This window comes from Dermacentor albipictus, chromosome 6 (assembly GCF_038994185.2).
Source record: "Dermacentor albipictus isolate Rhodes 1998 colony chromosome 6, USDA_Dalb.pri_finalv2, whole genome shotgun sequence".
Classification (NCBI taxonomy): domain Eukaryota; kingdom Metazoa; phylum Arthropoda; class Arachnida; order Ixodida; family Ixodidae; genus Dermacentor; species Dermacentor albipictus.
The window spans coordinates 51515780-51532141 of NC_091826.1; the positions used below are offsets into that span (position 1 = coordinate 51515780).

The following is a 16362-nucleotide window of genomic DNA, read 5'->3' on the forward strand; positions in this document are numbered from 1 at the left end:
CACTGTTCCGCCACCGGTAATAAAGTTCCCTTCGGAGGAAAAGTCGACAGCCCGCATGTGCTAGTCGTGTCGAGATTTTTCCAGCCTAATTGTAACTGTCAGGTTCCATACAGCCTGGTATTATTTTTGTGTGTGTTTGTGTGTGGGTAAAATGCCAGCTGAAAGTCTCATCATGTTATTAGAAACAGAAACAACCCCTTAACGCAGGAAAATGTCTGACATAAACCGACTGTTTACAGCGCACTGAAAGCTCGGAAAGCTCTTATCTAGGCCCGTAAAACCGCCTCGCCATCTGGTGACGTTCGAATGAACTCGAGAGGAACGTAGATGCGCTCAGGGCGCTCATTTCTGCCCACCGCCAATTCTACCACCGCGTGGAAAACGAATGTATATAACATCGTTTGTGTTCCTACCTTTGTCATTGCCGGAGACATATTCAGAAATGATGATGCCACAGTTCAAAATTTCATTTCATTTCATTTATTGACGCCTTAAAGGCCCGGAGGCATTACCTTAGGCGGGGGCAAACAAAGTATGAGGAACTCTTCATCACGCTAAAGAGGGAACAGAGGAAGAAATCATAGACGAAGAATAGAAAAGGAAACAACGCTCAGGAGGGAACCGAGCAAGCAGTACTATCATCAATATCACTGTAAAAAAACCATAATATACAACAAAATACATACTACATAAATACTATTAAAAACATATTATGCGTGAGAACGAATCACTATCAATAATTAATTAAAAGGGGTCAATAAGCAAATGCATTTGAGACGAACCATTCTAGATGTAGTAGATTGTTAGTTTCTCACGGAAAGTCGTGTGGTCGGCGGAAGAGGCAATACAGTCGGGGAGAGTGTTCCATAGCGCTATTGCATTTGGAAAAAGAGAATCCTTCAACATATCAGTTAGCTATTGTATGAAAGATTTCATGCTCGTTAGCCATAAATAATGCTGACTAAGAAATAATCAGCCAGAATTCACCATTCTAAAACTTCAACGGGTTTTATTTCATAACAGTTGCGAAAGCTTTGTTGAAGCAGTATTCCCTTGCGTCAAGCATTATAGTATATAGGGCAACTTCATAGTGTTTCATTAGGCAAAATAACTTTTAACGTTCATGTTCTTTTCGAGAAATGGTTAACTGCTGCGTGAAAGTTTGATATTTTGGAGCTATATAGCAGATATTTGTACTTAGCACATTTCTCAGAGAATAATGTTTGAAACATATACGCAGAGGGAAAGAGCATTAGCCTAGTAAACAATACTATCATAAAAATTTTACACGTAATAAAAACCAATATTTTTTGTGGGATGAAAATAAAACATGCATGATTCAACCTCACAGGTCCAGATTAACTGCAAACTTGAATCCGTTATACACCACGATGTAGTAAACGATAATGGCATCCAAAAGAGATATTCTATCATGACGCCGTTAGCTGCTCGCCGTATTTAGTGTCGAAGCTATATTTACGATACAATTCTCGAGCACCCTAATTAATTAATTAATTATGGGGTTTTACGTGCCAAAACCACTTTCTGATTATGAGGCACGCCGTAGTGGAGGACTCCGGAAATTTCGACCACCTGGGGTTCTTTAACGTGCACCTAAATCTAAGTACACGGGTGTTTTCGCATTTCGCCCCCGTCGAAATGCGGCCGCCGTGGCCCGGATTCGATCCCGCGGCCTCGTGCTCAGCAGCCTAACACCATAGCCACTGAGCAACCACGGCGGGTGTCGAGCACCCTGCCTGGACTGCTTAACATTGGAAATTCTAGCCTACGCAATAGTATTTGAAGCGCCGTTTTAATCGTTTGTACGACTGAAGCCAGTCTGTTGACGCATATTCGCTTATTAGAGCACGCGTGTTGAAATTGGCGCCAAAAAGGCCGATAGGCAGAGTGAATGATTGAAACATAGTCACGAATCTTATTCTGGCGCAACAGTGAATGCATATTTTAAGCAATAAAACATCACTTCTGCAGGTGTCGACGTCAGTCGGGCTAAGCTAACTGAAATCACATCTAAAATGTCCCACGTGACACTTTGCATGGCAGGAGAGAATGGTGCCACGCGATTAGTTGCCCGCCGCACTGCTTCCTGGTCCACTGGTTTGATGTGTAGGCCGTATAGCTAAACACAGGACTGTACACACATAACAAGCCTGCTAGAACCTATAGCCATCTGTGCTACCTTTGGAAATGCGCCGGTGAACTGCTTTGTTCTCTGCGGTGTTACGCGTTGAAACAACAAACTGCACCTAAATATCATCTCCGCAACAATTATACACATTCCACATTTTTATTCCTTCATTAAAGCGCTTAGCATTCTATCGTCCTTTCTCCCAGTTTCGTCCAAAGAAAAACAACCTTGCCTATGAAACAGTAAAAAATTTAAATCTTTGTGCCGTTGTTCAGCGGAAATTCCAACATTCGAGAAATGTATGTACATGCGGATGAGACGACGCTTAGGGAAACCCTCCCCCAATGGCTCAGCTTATCCAGAGGAGCCGATATAAATCTGCGTCTGTGATGCCTTTGGCATTATCCCAGGAGCATCTCAAGATGACATGACACCTACACTCTAAGAAAGAAGAGAGTAAAAAGTGAGTCACGGCAACTTGACTCTCTTTTTTCTTCCGAAGACCCACTTTTGCGCGAGTAGAGTCAGAAAGAAGAGTCAACATTCCCGCATGGGTCGTTTGACTCTCAATAGCACGCTAAGAGTCATGGAAGATCGCCGTTCCTCTGATATTCGAGATGAGTCTGGCGAGAGAAAGATTTTAATGCAGGAGAAGAAATACCAGATAAACTCTTCTGTTTTAGGCAGGCCCTCGGGTTCCTGTCCTGGTTGTAATGCCGTGTATCATTCTTTCATCCTTGTCATGTTCTGCAATTACTTCGAACTCTATATATTGATTTTCCTTGACCATGTTTGTTGATACCTCACACGCTTAAGCGATAGCTGGATTCCCATGATAAGGAAAACTTGGATTTGTCACACTGGATTCTGACCATAATTAAATCTAAAAAAAAGTATTGGCTACTAAAGAGAGCACAGCAAAGAGATAAGTTCAGTAGGTGCAGTCAACAGTGTCGATTGTAAATGTAATTCCGCGACTTAAACTAAATTTTGAAGATTTAAGTTCCAAAATGAATATCTTGTTATGAGGCGCACGGTAATGGAAAGCTGCAGATTTATTTTTAGCAGCTCGGGTTATTTAACGTGTACGGAATGCACGGTTACGCGCGTTTTCGCATTCTGCCCCCGTTGGAATGTAACTGCCGCGGTTGTGGTTGGACCCGTCGCGTCGAGCTCAGCAGCGCAACACCAAAGCCACTGGGCTACCGCAGTGCGTTGCGTTCCGCGGCCACAAACAAATATTAGCGTACGCAACACTGCTTTGGAACCCCCTAGAAATATAAAAACAAAAATAGAGCAGTTTCGCCCCAATGCTGCATGAACCACTGCACGAACTATTGCTCGAACCAAGGTTCGTTGTTTCATCGGCTGAATAAACTGCAGTAAACATTCGCTTACTCCTTAAATTAGGAAGCACTGGCTCACGCGCGTACGTGCAAACAACAGATCTCACTCAATGACGGCGTACACTCGCTGTCACAGCGTTGGCGTGACGAAGGGCGCGAACAGAGCGGACCGAACGCTTCTGCTGCCTCTTCCGTCAAAGCGTCTCCGCAAAATTGCGTTATCTGAGCGACCCCCCCCCCCTCCCCCCAGCTTTGCGTCCATCGGAAATTATCACCAAAACAGAGCGAGGGTGGCGCAAGACCGGGCTAGAGAAACGGCTAGAGGAGGAGAAGCGCGCTAAACTAGCGCATCCCTCTACCGGCTTGCGCGCGTTTTATCACGTGACCTCCTATTGATACTAGGGCGCCCATCGAGCCCGGCTCAGCCTCAAAAACTTCCTTTAACGCGCACAGCCAACGGCGCGGGATAGGATCTTATCGCACTTGACTTTATACGAAAGCTCACGGTAACACCGACAGATATATTTCGACGGTTGTGTCCATATAATTGCTATCGCAAAATTCGCAATAAATAGAAATGTTCACTAAGGACCAACCACGCTGCTTCTCCATGCCGTGAGAGAGCGGTGAACGATAGTTCTAGAAAATGTGTTCCTAAATCTCCGCCAAATGACTACGCTCGCATTTGGTGACAACGGCACACAGTCGCAAGAACTTGTGGAGGAAATACCGGAGTTCCGGCAGCTTCAGGTGCACTAGATCATTCAGTAACATGGGCGGCTTTGTAGTTCTACCTCACATCAGAGCAAACTGCACTCGACAGAAATAAAGGGCAGCCGCACCGTTATAGCTAAGCAAATTAAGGACAATTACGCCGCGTCTTCACACTTCGAGCTTGCTCCGACAGCCCCCCGATAGATATTTCAAACGTAACCACGCCCGGACGGGCAAATTTTGCTTCTGCCAAGTGAACGTAGCGGGCATTTCAACACGCGTGTTAAATTCATGGCTGTTTCATTCGTGAACATTACTTAAGTGACGTAAAATTATCAGTGAGCAAAACAGTTTATTTCAACGCGAGGAAACAAAACCGAAACTAGCGCAACTGTTTTACTCAGTTGTGCAGATACAAAATGATCCAAAGCCGAAGCCGTCAATAGCATGACGCCATTTTAAAGTTGCGCTGTATCACGCGCGAGTGCGTTGTCGTTGAGTGGTTCTGAAATCGCTGCGTTAGGGGCGACTGCAACCAAGCGTTGCGGCAAGTTACGGTGGGAGCTTCTGTCCGTGCTGTGTGATTGCGACGAGGGGACCGCCGCCAGCAGCAGCGTATCGCCGATTTCGTCTTTCGGTTTGCACTGCATCTTTCATTGTGATATGGGAGATCGCAACGGACAGAGACGACCAGATGCATACGAACCACTACCAGCGGGGACCTGTGACCTGTGCCATATTTCTCTTAACGTCTCAGGTAAGCATATCAGCTTTTGTTCCGAGTTTACAAACGGCGCGGACTCGGCCCTTCCGGTATGGCTACATTTTGCGCCACGTTTCTCTTGGCAGTTCACAGACGTTTCTTGGGCATGCGTGCGCGTATGTATGCGAAAATACAACTGGCAGACGGAAGCCTCAGGAGAGCATCTGAAATTATTGCAAAGCTGTACTGCCAGGAGGAAAACCGTTCTTAACGACTCCGGTGACGAGTGGCCTGTCGCATCGAAAAATCCGTATAATATCAAGTACTGCGTAACTTGAAGTGTAGATACAATACTAGCACCAGTGTGACTTTCGCTGGCGAAGACAGGTAGTCGAAAAGACAGCTTGTGTATTCTGAAGATTTACTAGCGCTTTAGGTATATTACCGCGAATAATAAAAGCGCTACAACGCTGTATGGCAGTGTCAGGTGATGTGGCAGCACAGATATCTTAAGAGCGGTAAAGCGGCTGTATGCACAAGCGAACAGACACAGCGCTTTAAAAGCGCTGAAACAGAAAAAAATTTATGTGCATTTGGCTGTAAGTAGAAAACACAAAACACGTTAGCTGACAATCTAAGCCGATGTATAATGTTATTATTTTTTATGTAATCTTTATTTTCATGGTGGTAAATATTTAAAAGCATGAATTTGCTGCAACCTTTATATAGTAAATCCTACAAGGCGTACAAAACCTGGCTGTATTATGCACAGAAGTTGTGGTATTCCTACTGGATTTTTTTATTTTGAGTCCGGTGTTTTATGAAAAAGAGGGTCTTTTTATTTGTAGTCCTATGTTAGTGCAGATATTTGGCAAGCAGAAATGAATTGATTGCAAAGTGGTACCTCCTGGTGATCTGCATATAAACCCAAGTTTATCCTGTCTTGGCTATTGTAATGTGCATATAACAATTTTAAGTATATACTGCTATAGTTGGCTTAGTCACTGTCGCGTATTTTGTAAAAGTAGAAGGCTATGATTATTTTACTGTTTTCATGCAGAAATACCTTTCTTTCTTGTACCAAGAAACGCTCACAGCATTGAATGAAATGAAGTGTGGTGTATTATTCTACTAATTTAATAAAGGAAATTTCGTCTGCACTGCATCAGAGATTAGTTTACTTTCTTTTACTAAACAATGCGTTATCTCCTCTGCTACTGCTGTTCTGTGTATTTTTGTAATTTTGAAATGTACTTTATTTTAGGTATTCAAGAAATGCCAACATCCAGAAGACGCCATCTTATCCAGCACGTTATGGGTGAGACAGATCGTAGCAGGCACTTTCGCATATCTCATTAGCATAAGATGCTATTTGTTGTAATTTTTGTGTCCACTTTCCTGGCCTTTATTCATTTCAGCATTATTGTGCAAAGGGTAATACTTTTACATCGAGATAGAGTAATCGTCCAAAGGAGAAACATGGCTGGAGGTGACGGCACACATAAGCCTCCTTTGTTCGTATCTCTATGTTGCGCAGTTACTCTGTCATTGTCTACCAACAAGCCCAAGTTCTTCATCAGCTATATTTACTAATTCTCCGTTATTACAATTTCATTGATACAACATTGAAAGTACAGAGGTGCACAGGAAGACAGAGACTTGAAATGATGAAGAGGCGTAGAACAAGGAGCATCGCTGGAGCCAATGTTTCGACAAAGAGAAGGAGATATGTTTTCTTGTCAAAACATTAGCTCCAGTAAAATTTCTTGTTCTATCACTATTTATGATTAAAAGATAGCATTATTGCTCTTGCTGAAGTATTATGCATTATGGAATAAAAATTAGCAGGGTTAAATGTCAGGAATGTGAAATTTCTTGTGTATTTTAATGCTACAGCGAAAGCCAGAAAAACAAGATGTAGAGAACCACATTGTTATTTGTCACTACCCAGTTTGGCCAGCTTCATCAGAGCGTGCACTTTGTTGCATTATCGACCACTGGAATTCATTAATTGAATTGCTTCGTGATTACTTATATTTAGAGATGCTGAACTTGTTTTAATGCAGCTTAACATAGTGCGTGTAAAAAATATACGATGACATTTTAAGAGGCTTGCAGTTGACTAGCAGATCATTTGATGGTATGAGCTCGGGTTTCCACTGAGCTTCCCTGCACAAATCGGATGCACATTCTTTTTTTTTCATTGCTTGGATTTTCATAAGCATAAGTACCATTTCTTCTTTGTCGATGTTCTAGTTGTGTTGTAGGACCTAACTGTTTACATTTATTTGTGTTGTTATCCATGTTACACAGACAGCTGAATTTTTCTTGTAAATTGTGACATGTTAGGACTAAGAGCATTTGTGCAAATTTGCTGCAGGTACACTCTGGTGGCTCCCGCCCTTGCATCCTACCACCACTGTGTCCTAACTACGTCCACTAGAGAGTTCGAAGCCTTTGGCGGCTCCTGCCACTGCGTCCTGCCACCACCGTGTCCTGACTACGTCCACTAGGGAGTTGGCAGCGTTCGTGATGATGCCAAGCAGGCTGGAAGCCGACAGAAAGATTAAGGTAAATACATGTGATTAAGTGGCAACTTTTTGAGTGAAGTGGCTTGTAGCCAGTCAGCAATGAAAGAGTTAACTTCAAAGCAGTTTAGACTCCCTGCTATCTGTGCAGGGATGCTCAAGTCCACGCAGTTTGCCTTAGCCGCCAAAAGGCTATGTGGATTACACGAAATGCGCTGCAAATTTTGAAACCAGTAGGAGACCACTTGTACAATTTTTTTTCTTGCTTAACAAAAAACTGCTCTGATAAAGCTTTAGCAATCTAAAAACAATACAGTGTACACTCATACATGGTAGTGGGCATAAATTTACTAGGACTGCCTCAATAGTAAGTATGCCGATAAACACACCAAAACTGACTTTTTTTGCTAGTTCATCCTCATCTCTGTGCACTGCTGCATAATTTATGTTCCTGAAACCAGCTTTTGCATGCAGCACAACTCCTAAATATGTGGATTACATAAATTTGCAGCTTTTGCTGTAAGCCAGATTCATGAAAATAAAGTTAATAGGCCATTTTGTCCATTTTTAATGACCCATAATAAACTGAGCAGTGGCTAATAAGCAGTTCAGTTTTTGGTGTAAGGCCTCTCTTTATTGTCCTGAAAAATTTGGCCCCCTTAATGAAGGAACCAATTTTTCTGCAATGCCTTTTATGATGCATAGATTGGTGCATTACACAAAATCTCACTTAGTGCTTGCGCCAGTAAAAAAACTTTTTAAGTTAAGTATTTCTTCAAATTAACATTTGCGCTATATTGAAGGGCCTCCAGTTTGTCAAAAAAAAATTTCAAGTGGTCGTGTGCCAGGTTGGTACAGCTCGCATGGAATAGCCTACTTACACAAATAGGGAGGGCCATGCCCTCCGTGGTTGCTCAGTGGCTGTGTTGGGCTGCTGAGCACGAGGTCGTGTGATCGAACCCCGGCCACGGCGGCCGCATTTCGATAGGGTTGAAATGCGAAAACACCCGTGTACTTAGATTTAGGTGCACATTAAAGAACCCCAGGCGGTCGAACTTTCCGGAGTCCTCCATTACGGCGTGCCTCATGATCAGAAAGTGGTTTTAGCAAGTAAAACCCCGTAATTTTAAGTTTTTTTAGGGAGGGCAAAGTAAACTTGACTTTATGTTAAGATACTATTATTGATCTACAAAAGACAAAATGAAACATTCCATCCTATAAGCAGCTCTTCACACTCATTTACACTTTTGCACATTTTTATACCTGAAGTCTGGTGGCTTGTGTCTGTTTTCATTATCTGCTATGTGCCGATGGTAAACTTCAGGTTTGCCCTATGGTGAAGAATATTGTGGTGCTTATAGATATCGATCTATGTATTTCAGGTTGCCTCGAAATTTTACCAAAGCCGTACCACACACTCGGGCAAGGCCTTTTTGCAAATGGCGTATAACCAGGCTCAACGCATGAGTGTCGAGTGAGTCTGGAGATCAAGGCAACCTGCTGTGCAACCAGCATACAACCTTTGGTGGCCCCTCTACATGTTCCACCTATTTCACAGCTGCACCTCCGCCGCAACTTATCCAAACAGCATCACCAACTGTGGTCACTGATCGAACCATGGATGAATGTTGGGGTGGAGTGATTTGAAGAGACATTCTATTTGTCTCTTCAAATTCTTAGCAAATACTTGTGTTATTATAATTAATATGTGTCTTTAGTGCCGAGTTTTTAATGGTTCCTTTCTATTAGAATTCTTACCATCGATTCCTGGTATTATAATGTATGTCTTTATGCCCAGTTTTTCGTAGTTGTTTCGTACTTGTGTATGTAATTGATAGGTTCATACTTGTTATACAGAAGGCTAAAATGCAAACTTACAGCATTTTTTTCTTTCTTTTGATAATCTACAGCACTGCAAAGGGTTCAAGAAATGTAACCTAACGTGGGCTCTTGTGCAGGAAAAATTTAAGAGCAATATAGAGTACTTATTTCAAACACCCATTATTCTTGGAAAAGTCAAGAATATAGGAGCACAAAAAAGAAAATATTAAACTAGAGAAACATGAGTTCCCCTCATAAGTCTGCTAATAATGCGACTTCCTTTCACTGCAAAGATACCAGTAATGTACTCGCATACAAGGTTTCAAACAAGAAAGCTATGATGCCCTTGGCATTTCTCAGTGCCTATTTGCCACACTGACGAATGTCAAAGGCATCGTAGGTTCCATGCACACATTGGTTGTGCTACACTTTTGAGTATTGCATTTCTCAAACACAAAGGTTTACAGCAGTGCTTTAAATAGCAAGTGCATTTCCTAATTTATTAGTACCAGAGTAACAGTACAGATCATGTAAAAATTATTTTACAGACTATATGTCCATGGATGCACGCTTCTGATGACATAGCAGTGACGTGTTCATGGGATGAATGTCTTTATTTCAGATTTAAATATTGGCTTCCAGGTCTGGGTTAGTCTCCTACACTGAGTAGTCTAGGTCAGAGCCCATTTACTAGAGAAAGTGAATTAAACTAGGAATTATAAACATGAAAAGATCTTGTTTAGGACACCAATAAGACAATCAGCAAGGTTCTTTGGTTATTCATTTCCAAATTTGTGAGGATATATTTTATGACTGGTTTCAATATTGTGAAAACAAATATTTGTTTATTGTCACACTAGAGTTGGCTGCCCCCATTTGTATACAACCCCTTTACAGGCTAAAAATTCAGTGTGTTACCCTATTTACTCGCATAATGATCGCACTTTTTTGTAAAAAAAAATTGACTCAAATTCAGGGGTGCGATTATTACGCTGGTTAAATTTCCCGCAAAAAGAAAAAAATATATTATCTGGCATTTACTACGGGATGACAACAGGTCAACAAATAGGCGGCTGCTGCTGTATGTAGTGCAGGACACGAAAAAAAATGGTGGCCGGCAGAGCAAGCCGAACGCGCTGATTGCATTTTTCTTCTCGTGAGTACATTACAGTGCATTCAAACAGTTTCTTCCATATTAGTAATGAATAACATCGGCGAGTTTGCGGCAATAGCATAGCCATGCCCACTTTGAGGGGACAGAGATGGGCGCGCTTAGCTCTGCCAGTGACATAGGAACACATGGTGGGCATGCTGCGGAAACTGCGGCATTTGTCTTCACCACTATCCTAATGCGGCACGTTTCCGCTAAGGGTGGGCGAATATCTTAGCTGCGTTACAAACGTCGGCGAATGAATAGGGTACACTTCTAACGTATCAGTGTAAACGTGGCTGCTATCATTGCCGCTCGCGATTTGTTGCGTGCCCACAAGTGCAGATGAGAAGAATCGAAAGACGCCTTTTTTGTTGTTTTTGTTGACCACAACCATTATAAAGCCTACACATAATAAAGGAAAGTTTGGTTGTAGCTTTTTTTTGTCGTAGAAGTGCAGAAAGTGATGAAAGGAATGAAATGGGGCATCTGCTTAAGAAAGTTTTTTGCATGCAGTCTGCTTGGTTTGTCTTGAAGAGTCGTTCGCATAGCAGTCAACAGATGGTAAGCGTGATCATTATTAGCTAGATTTGGCACATGACACATCGCTGCGGCAAGTTCGGGGTGAAATCGTTACATGGGAAATTTAAAAAATCGAATTTTGACGACAAAATTTAGGAGTGCGATCATTACGCGAGTGCAATCATTATGCGAGTAAATACGGTAGTAGGCTGTTTTTGGTTTTGTGCACTCTATGTTAAGGGATGCAAATGGTGACATACAACAGAATGCAAAAATGACTAATGAATTCAAGCAGGGCATGGGGCTTTTTAGGCAGATGCGTGTGCTATTTATAAAGCTCCCCATGGTATGCCTGAAGGCATTTTCTAACACTTTGGTAGAATACACTGACACCCCCTTATTAACTCTTCGAAACAACTCTTTTATATATTTGTACTAGAGATTTGAATATACTGTCATTCATAAAGTGTTTTATTAGATTTGAATTGTCATTTATTTTTGTGTAGCTGCTGTTTTTCAGTTATGTCCTACACAGTGGCAAAATATTTTTGTGGGCACTTTCCTGTGTATAAAATTTTCAGTAATAGCTTCATGCTGTATCTTATTTAGCTACTCGTATACTGCAAAGTGGTGATACCTATCCAAATGGCTTGTACAATTACTGGAACTATGCAAAAATATATTAGGCCACATTAGATAATTTTACAGATTGCAATTTCAATTAGATATCAGCATTCTGCATATCTTGAAGAGTACGTATGCCAAATTTCGAAGTATAGGACAACTATAAGTGCATAAGGTTGTTCTCATGCTATTGTGAGAAAATGTTTTTGAAGTATATTCAATAGTTTTTTTTCACAATAGCATGAGAAGTATGCAAGATTAGTAGGCAGGCCTCTCTGCCTGCCTACTAATTTTGCATACTTCTAGTAACTTTACATGCTCTTTGAATAGATATCGGCACTTTGCAGTCTACAAAGAGCTGAGGTAGCTACAGCACACTGCTTTTTGTGAAAATTTACACAAGAAAGTGCCCGCAAAGATCAGTGTATTTTCCCATTGTGTAGGACATAACTCAAGAAGAATCTAAAGAAATACTGACATATATGACATCTGCATGAAGAACTCTACAATTTGCTCTCTTTTCAAGCCTCTAGCACGAATAATAAGACTGTTTCGAGTAATATTCAATCAGCAAAACATGCCCCTTGCTATAGTGACCTACAACCTAGAAACGCAAATTGAACGCAACTCTTTTTGTTGAAGCGACTCTGGGCTGTCTTCCCAAGGGCTTCTGTTAAACACTGAAATTTCCTGCATTTACCAGAAGTGCAATACTCAAATGTTTGTGTATGTGCAATTGGTATTGGCAAACTAACAGAAAAAAAGACAGTTCTGTGAAATGAAGAATTGACTATAACTTTGTTCGACATTTACATTTTGACTCCATATCTTTGTTTTGTGCTTTGTACTGAGTGTTTCAGCAGTGACTGCCGCTAAAAATTGAACATAACTGCTTCATGACAATGCGACAATTTTCGCTAACAGAAATTTATAGCACTAGCAGGCATTATAATTACCGTACTCAATAACGTCTAGTTTGTAAGAACTCAGACTAGCCCCAGTTCCGAGATACACAACCCAAAAAGACATGATCAGAAAGGTTTATCTTCCACACAGAATTGTCCCATAAAGCTTACAAAATGTTTTGTGGCTAAGTAATATCTGCAACAGCAAAGCATGTTCCACCAAGTATGGCGATAAATATTTCAGAGCTGTCAGTCTGAGGACTCCTACAAACTAACAATACCTTCAGCACTGACTAGCCTCAATAATAGGAGGTCAGCCATTTTGCTGAAATTAATAAAACTTCAATTATTGTGATCTTGTTTACGAAAACATTTGCAATTGTAATTCAGTTCTAGTATCTGTCACTTTTGTAAATATTTTCCAATTAGTTTTTCAGACTACAATTTTTGGTAATAGAGGTATTCATTGCAGAAAGATCTAGTACATGGCACTTAATAATAAAGGTACTGGTCATCGTAGACTTTCTGTTGCACAGCTGTTTCTTGAAATCTGAAAGGATGTACCCGCCTCCTTATGTTAGCTAGAAACGGAAATCTGTCAGTATGTTTTGTTTAAAATACAGCTGATCAACCCGATAGTTAGGCTGCTTGCCAAATATAAATTATAACGATAATAGTGAAGGACCATAATAACAGAGTGATGCTGACTCATAACTATGCCCAGCTACATCCACGCAGCTGTGCCATACAATGTGCATGTGTTCAGAAGAGCCAAATGCCCCAGAGAGAAAGCAACAGTAACTCATTGTTTGTCATCTTGTTCAAGCAGATTATGCGCTAGCTGTAATTTATGCTCAGTAAATACATAAATCAGTCATGTCAGGTGTCTTACTTTAGGTTGCAAGTTCGAAGTTCTTGTAATCTTGCTTGTTTTTATTTTGTTTTCTTTGTGAGAATGAGTCACTTGGTTGCCTTCGCACATATTCTCAAAACTGTTTCATCACTGGGAATCAGGAAATTTAATTTGCATATGAAATTCCCAGTTACTAATTTGGTAGGCTTTGAGCTTAATTCTCTTATCTTTTATATGTTCATCTACCAAGTAGTCTTATCGTTCATTGAAACATATCCATGTAATGCAGAGAGGGCACCCAAATTATAAATATCTCTTCTTGCTTTCTACCCTGCTCTGGTGTTTTCAAAACCTAGCATTGGTGCAATGGCCTGTCTGCAGAAAAGTAGTAAAGTGGCTAAATTTAAAGGTCAACAACATAATTAAGATACAAAGCAACAAAGTTCGCAATTGTCCCCCATAACGAGAGTTCTGCTTAGAATTAAAAAAAAATTGACATCCTGCTGTGGTGTGAGAATTGCTTTGGGTTCCAAGGGGACTACGTAGCACCTGTACTGGTGTATACAAAGCAAAAAAAAAGATCACTCCAGATGGGAGCGGCAGTGGGAAGTCAAGCACAGATGCTTTATTTCACGCACCATTAATGTGGTTTATCATCTGCTCCTGTTGTATGGGAATGCATACATTGGGAAGACAATCCTTTGCGCCATTGTTACCTTAGCGGGACACCAGAGAAAGGTAGAAATCGAGAACAGGTATTCACACTTGGTTGCCCACAGTGTGTTATTTGGATGTGTTTCACTCTACAAAAGGTAGAGTGGTAGGTAATCATAATGATAAAGACAAAAGAATTAAAAGAGGTATGTGTCTGTCATCCGTCCGTGACCTCCAATGTTTATAGAAACACTTCTTTGTGTATATGTGCCATGCCGTAGGGAGGCTTTACGTAACTCAGTCATGCTTGCTAAGCTAAAGATTGGAATAAGGAAAATCACAAGAACATTGTATGAGTGATTTATAAATGTGGCACCTAAAGTAACTTATTCATGTATGTCCTGAGGATAGATTACAGCCAGTGCATAATGTGCTCTTACAGGATGACTTGTGATGAGTAAAAGAAGCCTTCCTCACATCTTCCTCTTTGTTTCTTTTGGATCTTTGTGCACTATGTGTATTGTTACAGCTGCGTGCATGCGGCTGGGTATAGTTTGTTTATGTGTTCTGCTTCCCCTCTTGTACTCGTCATTCATGCGCTATCTTTGCCGTAACAAAATACAGCTGCCTGTGCTACTTATTTTGTGAACGTGTTTGGATTATGGAAAGTTTTGTATTAGCGGTTATTTCTACCTGTGAAATTGTCTGTGTCAGCTATTTTACTTAGTCTTGCAAAAGTATGCTTCTCAACATAAATAAATGATCAGTGTAAGTGTTGCTGTATTTATTTTTGTAATTTTGTCAGTTATGAGGTTTTTATACACTGTTGCATGTTGTATGACACAATAAAATTGATGCACAACTTCTTAATGTGGTGTTTTTCAGATCAATTTTCATCACGCTAACATGCACAAATTGTGTGGGAAGAAGTGCCAACAAGAGTACCATAAGGTAAGACAGCTGTTTTTACTATTAGACTGGATTATCAATTGCCAACCACTTGTTTTCAGCAAGCATAGCATAATGCATAGATAATGTAATCTAAGTTGGAATATTGTTTTTATTGCACTTCATTATATGGGTCTCCTTTGTACATAAGTGCAGCCTCTCTTATTTGTTATGTGTAGCTTACTTGCTTATAATGTTAAGTCGTAAGTTAAGTCTTTTAGAACAGGGAAATAGGTTGAACTTATGAATATTTTGACATATTATAAGAGACTTGTGCGGTGGTGAATTAACCTTCTACATGAGTTACATAATATTTTGGGATCTCATTATGGTTCTGAGTGGCATTGCAGTGTCATGCATATGCAGCTGCAGGCTACATATTGGATATTTATTTAAGACTGTTTTGCTTAGTTGGCTATTGATTCCAGTTTAATGGTAAAGAGAACTGTCTTGCTTTCATAGTGATTGTGTGCTGACTTATACATTTGAATTTTCCAGAAGACAGTAACAAAGATTGATGAAATATTAACTTTTTCTTGCTAACCTGCCATGTGCTTTTTGTCAAGTTTACTGTGGATTCTTTGTTATCCTATGTTGTCTTTTCATAGTAGTCTTCTTGAGAACTAGCCGTAGTCGTGTGTACTTACAGCAAGAGTTGTTGACACATTTTGAAAAGCGGCTCGACACTGCCATCCAAGAATGAAACGACTTGCAAGAGGCCGCATTTGCCGCTAGCATTTGCAAGAGGCCGGCACCACGCACTAAGGGTAACTTGACACACACGGTGGAGTCATCGGGCTCGTCTAGAATAGTTACCTGAATCATTCTTGCAGTGTTCACGAGACACTTTATCTTGAGTCGTTCGACTCATTTAGAATTGTTAACGGACCCCCTCAGCACTAGTCTTGTAACCCTTTTGAGAGGGTATAGGCGACTATTACAACAGAGTATGCATGACTATTGTGTGAAGAGTCACGCGAACACCTTGTATTGAGCACAGATAGTCTCGGGACTCTCTGCCAAAAGAGAGTTCGGGTGTTTCCCACAAAGTGAGTCGTATACGTGACGAGTCCAGACTCTTCGAAAAGAGTAAGGGATACTCTTTTTTTTCTTAGTGTGTAGTGCGAACTTTTAATATTCAAAGAGAAAAGTATCATCTTCGTGCGATTGCTGCTTAAGTGACTTATGAGAGGCTCAGAATTTTGAGAGTGATTATGGCATACACAATCTTTCTAAATCCTGCTCAGATGTCATTACCTTTCGTGTCAAACGTTTGGGCAAATTCTAGCACCTTCTACGTGGGCTTCTCCACTTGTTTGAAAAGAGAGGATTTTGCAATTTTGGGGAATAATTCTAGATTTTCATAGGGTGCCCTAACTAATGTCGGGTGTATATCAACCGGCATTATTATACGAAGATGTCGTATTATGGGCAAAAAAACATCT

At 40.8% G+C, this 16362-nt stretch overlaps 1 protein-coding gene and 1 long non-coding RNA gene across 4 annotated transcripts in view; one reads left to right on the plus strand and one right to left on the minus strand.

Annotated features, from left to right (window-relative positions):
* LOC135911386 (uncharacterized) overlaps positions 1–16362 on the minus strand; it is a 497365-nt gene that overhangs the window by 146405 nt on the left and 334598 nt on the right. The window lies entirely within an intron of this gene.
* On the plus strand, positions 4645–9518 carry LOC135911380 (uncharacterized). The gene is made up of 4 exons (XR_010567297.2): positions 4645–4966; positions 6177–6230; positions 7293–7483; positions 8823–9518. It is a non-coding gene; the product is annotated as an uncharacterized lncRNA (long non-coding RNA).